The sequence below is a fragment of the Orcinus orca genome, chromosome 14 (genome assembly GCF_937001465.1).
Source record: "Orcinus orca chromosome 14, mOrcOrc1.1, whole genome shotgun sequence".
NCBI classification, from domain to species: Eukaryota; Metazoa; Chordata; class Mammalia; order Artiodactyla; family Delphinidae; genus Orcinus; species Orcinus orca.
Window position 1 is genome coordinate 14,964,266 of NC_064572.1, and position 8,387 is coordinate 14,972,652.

The window sequence follows — 8,387 nt, forward strand, 5'->3', positions numbered from 1 at the left end:
CAATACAATGTCACATCTAAAACTTTCCTTTGTGTCAAGGTATTATTTCTTAAAGACCATAAATATTGGGGTGACCACACAGTAACAATTATTTGGTAAGGGCTGTATTATGCTTTTGACATAGCACGGGGTTAATGACATTATTATGCCAAAGGTATCTAAAAAGAAAACCAAAATCTTTGTCAGAGTAGATTCTCTCATCAACAGATTTCCTAATAAATTTAGTTTTCCCTCAAGATAGTGAGCAGTGGGATGCTGATTTCATGCTAATTTTGACTTTGATTCCTCTATGCCATTAATTTATTCATCAGCAGTGACATGCCCTGAACTTCACAGTAAAGCCAAAGGTCTCGAGAGATTGAGTTAATTAGGTCAATGGGAAGGAGAGTATATAAAGCTCAGTGTGCCAGCTCCTTTAAAATAGTGAAGAGCCCATAACTAACCCCACTTATTTTAAAGATAATTATGAGTTTTTCTTAGTGTTTACTTTCTGGGATTGATTGTGTGATATATTATTGAAAAAAGTTGGAATAGCTGCTGTTTCTTTGCAAAATCCTCCCAGTAAAGGGGAGTATTTACAGAAGTTGTTATTGGTGGTCACAATAAATATCATTTTTCTTTTGCTCCATTTTTCCCTCCAGTGGACAATATATTACTTATGAATGGGTTTCAAGTGTGAAAGATTTGGGTATAGTCTGTGTGTGTGTGTGTGTGTGTGTGTGTGTGTGTGTGTGTGTGTACAGTAAAGAATTTAACCTTGTCCATGGAGAGCTCTGGTCTTTGGCCTTGGCCTTTGGGAGGTAATCTCTGAACCCTTGGAACGTCATTCCTGATATGAATGTAACAATATGATTTCGGGTAGGAGCTGGCCACCCACACCAGATAGTCTAACAGTATGATTTAGGGTGGGAACTTTGGGCCACACAATATCAGCTCAACCTTTAGAGGGGCTGGACTCAGAGATGAGCCACGTGGGTAGTCAACTATGCCTAAGTGATGGAACCCCAGTAAAGCCTGGGCACCAGGGCTTGTGTGAGCTTCCCTAGTTGGCATCACTCAGTACTTATTTTCACACAATGATGCCAGGAAAATGATGCTGACCCCTGACTCCACTCTGAGAGGACAACTTGACCTTGAAGGTTAAATTTGGGAAGATTGCTCAAAGGAACTTTAGTGGCAAAAGTACTTGTAAGTTTTACTGTGCAGGAAAAAACTGCAAAGTAAACAGTTTGACCTTGGTATCAATCTGCATCCCACTTGTATTCTCATTCCTACTTCCTGTTATCCAACTCAGGGGTCTATGCATGCATGTGGCTCATGGGACACTGCATGCCAGACCTGTCACCACAGTATCATTCCATATCATGAAAATAATTCCCATATATATTCAAAGCATATTGTAGCTTATCAGGTAATTTAAACCTAATTGTTAATTAGATGACAGGTGAGTGTGCTATTCTCTCATGGCAATTTATACTTATGGAACAATAATGCCTTCAGTTGAAGAAATGAACATTGAGATTCCAGACACCATAATTTCAGGCAGATGGGAAGAGATGCCTCTGATGTTTGTTCTTCGTTTGTCAAATATTCTCAGTTCTTCTTCTGGGCATGTCGTAGGTTTGCTTTTCTATACCTATTGGGGCTGAGTGGGGCCACGTAACTAGGTCTGGCTGGAGTTGCACATTTTAGAGCCATGCATCGCTTTTCTGCTGGAGCACTGAAATACCAGTGTAACACTGCAGAAATCTCTCTCCCTCTCAGGTGTTGGCTGCCTCTTCAGAGTGGGTTCCTGAGGGACTATAATAAACAACACACCACTTCTCACCTACAATAAACTGGAAATGGGAACTAGAAATAAAACTGTTTTTTCAAGGCACCAAGCTTTTTGGTCTGTTTGCTTGCTCAGCGTAATCTAGCCTATCCTGAATAAGAGTGTGCGTGGGTACGTGATGTATGGGAGCGGGGGCAGTATTTAACCTTCCAGAAAGTCAGCTTCCTCACCCATGAAAGGGTGGTGATGACAGTTATCTGGCTCATGGGGCTGTTGAAAGAATCATCACAATATGTACAAAGTGGTTAACCTGGATTTCAACACGTAGTGAGTATCCGACAGCTATTAGTCATTAATATGGCGCCATCTGATATTACAGCAACTCTTTATGGATAAGCTATCACAGAAAGTTTATACCACACATCTAATCATGCATGAATCCATCATTTCTAACATCAAATCATTAATACATATAAAAATACTAATATCGGGCTAAGATAGCAGTGCTAAGGAGATGTATTGATAAACCTCAGATTTTTCTGAGCTTTATGGATAGACTGACCCTTTGAATCATCCACACCCATTCTGTTCTCATTAAGCAGCAGCACCACAAAGTGAGAAGCTTTAGAAGCAGGTATTCAAAAGCAGCTCCCTGAATTAACAGTTTTGTGATGCTGGGAGTTACTTAAATTCTCGGACAATTAGGTTCCTCATTTTCAAGATCCAGCGGACTCACAATTTGGCTGACAATCCGTATCTAACGATCTATCTATTTATCTCTCTAATACTAACCTGTTTAATTTGCCCAGAAGATCTCCTTTCTCCTGAAAACAACCCCCACGTTATTTTCTTGGAACTATTCCTCTCCTGAGTCCAAACAGATGATTCCAGTGGGCCCCACCAATCACAGAAGCCATCTTCCATTCTACTTCTCCCCTGCCATCCTGGCCACGCAGATGGCATACTCCCCAGGATGAATCAGTCTTTGACCTAAATTTTTCATATTAGAATTAATAATGGAAGAAAGTCTCTTCATACCTGATGAGAGTTAGAAAGATGAGCCCAGAGTTGCCAGCAGCCAAGGGCCCCAACTTCACAGGAAGAGCTGCTCAGAAAATAAAGCCTTTCCCACAAGGCTAGATGAGAGTTGGAGAGTAGCCTGATGCTGTGTGTTTCTCCATTTTCAATTATTCTTGAGCTCCTGGGACTCCCCTAACTTGACCTCAGGATGTTTATGTGAGCCAGTACAGTCCCTTTTTGCCTCAGCTAATTTGTTAGAGTTCTATTTTTGTTTGTCTAATTGCTTTAATTTTTAAAAAATAATTGTTTTAATTATTCTTAACCAAATGAATTCTGACTACTGTTCTTTAGTCCCTAATTTATAGTGACTGCTCAATGAATTTTACTTTTCTCCTATGTTTCCTTTCTTCTAGCTATTTCATAATTTTATGTAGAACAGCAGTTTCTAAAGAATGGTATACTTTCAGGGGGCCTCCAAGGTCAAAACTGGGAATTATTTGCTCTTTTTATTGTGCTGGATTTACACTGATGGTTCAGAAACAGCAGTGGTGAAAACTGGTGGTGCGTAAGCACAAATCAGGACAGTGGCACCAGACCGTATAAGCAGCCATTGTATATTTTCCTCCACACGCTCGCAGGAAAAAAAGAAGGAAAAAAAAGCTAGTTAGCTAGTTTCATGTAAGAATGTCCTTGATGAGGCAGTAGAAATTACTAATTTTATTATATTTTGATCCTTGAGTCATACTTTTTTAATATTGACTACATGCTTTTTTTTTAATGTTCTAGATGATAAAATGGGAAGTTTACATTAAGTACTTCTGCTGCGTACCCAAGTACAATGGTTTTCTTAAGGAAGAGCACTTATAAGATTGAGCTGCAAGCTGCACTTGCCACTGTATTTCCTGGAACACCGTTTTTCTTGAAAGAACAACTGATAGACAAACTATAGGTATTCAGATTTGGCTTGTTGCTTTAAGGAAAAAACTGATAAAATTCAATCTTAACAGCAAAAAAATGGAATTCTGGAAGACTGTATCTGCCACTGTGAGCTCAACAGCTTCTCAATAAATACTAGTGACTTTCTGATGAGATTAGTGGTAATATTAACAAATGTAATTTTTGTTATTGAATAAGGAAGTGTGTCAACATGTAGAAGATCTGCATAACACAAGTAAGCCAATATTTCCAAATGGCCAATCTGATTTTACAAAATGATTCATGGGTACGAGCTCTATTCACAGTGCAAGACAGATCAATGGATTTTAAGGTAACTGACTATGAAAAGTTTATTAGTATAATTTTAGATTTGTCATTGCAACAGACCTTTAAACCTGCCACCTGTAGAATTTTTATGTAGAATTAAAGAAGAATAACCACAATTATCTGTAAAGGCCATTAAAAAGCTCCTCTTCATTCCAGTTACCCATCTGTGCCAAGGCCAGATTTTTTTCCATATATTTCAGGCAAAAAACATAGTGCAACTGCTTGCATATAGAAGCAGATATAAGAATGTAGTTGTGTTCTATTAACCAAGAAATAAAAGAAATTTTCAGAAATATAAAGTAATGCCACTCTTCCTATTATTTTTTCTTGTTTAATAAACATAATTATTTCATAAAATGTTATTTACATTACTATGTTATGTGTGTATCTTTTAAATGAATTAAGACAAGTATTTTAAAAATATCTTAGTTTAAATTTAAAATATGGTAAATACTGACAGATAAAACCTATGTAAAACAAGCTCTTTGGGATTCCCAAGAATATCTGAGTGTAAAGGTGTTCTGAGGCCACAAAGTTTGTGAAACACAGACCTGGAATGTTCCTTGTCTGTCTGTTCATTCATCTGATGCATTTCTAATGGTCAGAAGTACATTCTTTTTTTTATTTATTATTTTTTTTAATTTTTGGCTGTGTTGGGTCTTCGTTGCTGCATGTCGGCTTTCTCTAGTTGTGGCGAGCGGGGGGTACTCTTTGTTGAGGTACACCGGCTTCTCACTGCGGGGGCTTCTCTTGTTGCAGAGCATGGGCTCTAGGTGCGTGGGCTTCAGTAGTTGCGGCACACAGGCTCTAGAGCACAGGCTCAGTAGTTGTGGCGCATGGGCTTAAGTTGGCTCCACGGCATGTGGGATCTTCCCGGACCAGGGCTGTGTGGGATCTTCCTGGACCAGGGCTCAAACCTGTGTCCCCTGCATTGGCAGGCGATTCTTAACCACTACACCACCAGGGAAGTCCCAAAAGTACATTCTTATACCTGTATACATTTGTTCCTGCCTGGAATAATGTTCCCTTCACTTTTGTACCTTAATGAATTCTTCTGATTATTAAAGACTCAAATAGAAGTTTATTTTCCCAGATTCTCCCCTTTATTTTCATAATTATTTTTACAAATTTCTATTATAAAATTGCTGCATTCAATTATTTTTTTGCATGTCTGAGGCCTTACTAGTCTCTGAGATCTTGAAGAGCAGACACTCTCTTTTAATGTATCAGTACCTAGAAAAAGGTTCAGACCATCATAAGTACTCCATACAAACTTCCTTCTAGAAGGACTGAATTTTTAGGCTCTTTTAAAAGAACTTCATGCTCTTTTATTCCCCTGCCATAGATGATCATGACATTGGCAAAGTCAAGTACTTCTACCAGCAAGCTAGATGCAAGGAATTGAGGTTTATGGCCAGGCTTCAAAGGGAAACCAATCACAGAAGGAGAGATACTATATTGTGGCTTGAGGGAATCTGGAGATCTCTAAAGATTTCCAATATTTTTTAGGTGCCTATAAGAGGCAATATCCACTTTTCATTGACCATCTTTACCCATGAATTTACAACACATTGAAATAATCCTCAAAGACTCAGTTCAGTTAATGAAAAGAAAACTGCCAGCTGGCATTATCTGCTGAAAGCAACAGAGACACATGGCATGAGGGCTTTTCCAAAATTTTTCTAATTGGATAAAAGTGGGAACATTTCTCAAGATTAATAAGGGTGTCAAATCATGTCCAGCTGGCAACCCCAAGATCTCACCAAGTGTTTAATCATACAACATGTGAGCATCAAAACAATGTTAAGTAGTGTCCTGGAGACTCTGCTCCATGGAAGGTAGTTCGTCTCCTGGGCTACCAAGCCTACCTTTACCTGTGATTGGTGACCACTGCCTAAGCTAAAAATGAGAGCCTGTTCAGTATAAAGGCTTATCCAAAAGAAGCAAATATTACTTATAACCACAAGCCAACCTGACATCTTCCATGCTGTTCCCATCTGCTTCAGATATTCATATTGGACAGTTTTCAAATGACAGCAGATGTCCCAGCTAGAAAAAAAATTAATCAGCTGAAAAGTATGCCATTACCTAACGAATTTTATAGTTCCAGAAGTCAGAAACTGGTTTTGGCCATCACCCTGATTCCTCAATTTAAAACCAGCTCTCTTGTAAAACGAATAGTGTTTGCTTAGCTATATAGAGTTTATAACATGAAACATCTTTAAACACAGTATCTAGGTGAGGAAGTTGCATTGATTTTTTTTTTGTATTTATTTATTTATTTAGGCTGTGCCAGGCTACTTGTGGGATCTTAGTTGCCCAACCAGGGATTGAACCCAGGCCCCAGCAGTGAAAGTGCCAAGTCCTAGCCACTGGACTGTCAGGGAATTCCCTTTTGGTCTTTAAATAAGCTTCTAATTCTTCAGATTCATAAAAATCCTCTACAAAGACAAAAAAAAAAAAAAAGAAAGAAAAGAAAAAGCAACACAGTGTCAAATGCAAAAGATTTCAACTTCATTTTCTTTAGCAGGATTCATGCCTAGTGATCAACTGTAGAAAGCATGCACTTTCTGTTTAATTATGTTCATTCACCACTAGTCAACTGTATTCTATATAAAATAAAATGGAACATCAATGGGCAGAGATAGAGATCCCTGTACATCTACATATATATCTATGTCTGTCTGTCTATCTATCTGTCTATCTATCCAGAAAGAAACATGAAACAACAAAGTGGTGGAGAACAAAGGAGGCCATGGAAAGCATGGGAAAAAATCAATCCTAGAACCAGTCCTGCTAGATTTCAGTGATAACTTCGTAACCTTCCTTGTAATCAATGCAGTTTTGCTGTTGGAAATGCACATTCATTACTTTCATTTTATCTATAATATTTTATTCAAAGTGCATTTATTGAATGCACACTAACAGCCAGTCCCTCTGTTAAATTCATGGTTTCTATCCAAATGTAACTTTCATCTAAGAAAGGATATAATGCAAATCACATAATCATGCAGGCAAAGATAAAATTGCAATTGTGACATGTACTATATTGAGGGTCACATGGAGCTATTTAAACTTATATCGGGTGATTTGAATAAGTGAGAAATTATGAAAGTATTTCTAGAGGAAGAGACACTTGAATTGAGACGAACTCAAAAGGCTGAGTAGGTGTTATCTAAGTCAAGAGAGGAGGTATTAACATTACAGAGAGGATAGTACAGGCAATGATTTTGTAGGGAGAAGGAGTGTGGCAAGAAAGAAGAGATGACCAAAGAAATCAGTATGGTTGATTAAGAGAGAACAAAGTTGTGTGGTTTCAGGCAAAGCTGGCAAAGAAAGTAGAGGTTAGCTCATAAAGAATCTCATAGGTAAAGTTAAGACATTTCTATTTGCCAAAGTGCAATGCAAAGTCATTGATCGATTTGAAGAGAGATGTATCATGGTCAGATTTATGTTTTTAAAAGATGGATCTGGTTGTAATGAGATATACAATTTGGAAGGATTCAGACTGGTTGTGTGTAGATGGTAAAGAAGCTCTCTATCAACAGTTAGTTGAAGCTAGGGAAGAGAGAAGTTTAGACCAGGTGGTGTGCAAATGGAAAAAACTGCACGGATGCTAAAGGCACATCAGAGGTAAAAGCAATAGAGATTGGTGGGGAACTGCATGCTGATGTGAGTTTCTGGCTTACACAAAGGATGTTTTTTTACTGACATAGTAAATCTGGAAGAAATCCGTATTTAGAGTGAGGACTGTTGATGGATCTAGTTTTGGACATGCTGAATTTGAGGTGCTTATGTAATTTCAAATGCAGTTATATATGTGTCTGATGATCAAAAGAAAGGTCTGGGCTTGGAATAAAGATAAACAGAAGTCATTTGTGTAGAGGTGGTAATTGCAGCTACAGGTAAGATAAGAACATCTAGGGAAAACATTTAGAGTGAGATAAAAGGTGATTATGGGATATAGACTTGAGGATCTTTAACATCTGATGGCCAGCTAGAGAAGTATGAGCCTGCAAAAGAGACAAAGAAGAAGTAACAATAGAAGTTGAAATAAAATAAGATGAACATGTTACCAGAAGCCAAAGAGAAGTGTTTTAGGATTCAAATGATGCTCAACAGAGTTGAATAGTGACAAAAAGTACAGTCAGATCATAATAGCTAATATTTTTGTGTATTTACTGTGTGCCAGGTACTGTTTTAAGAGTTTCATTTTCATTAACTCTTTTCATCCTCACAAATCTTCCACAGGCAGTAGTCTAAATTTAGTCAATCCATTTAGTCTTCAATTTAGTAGTCTTCAATTTAGTCATTACACTAAAACATTGCC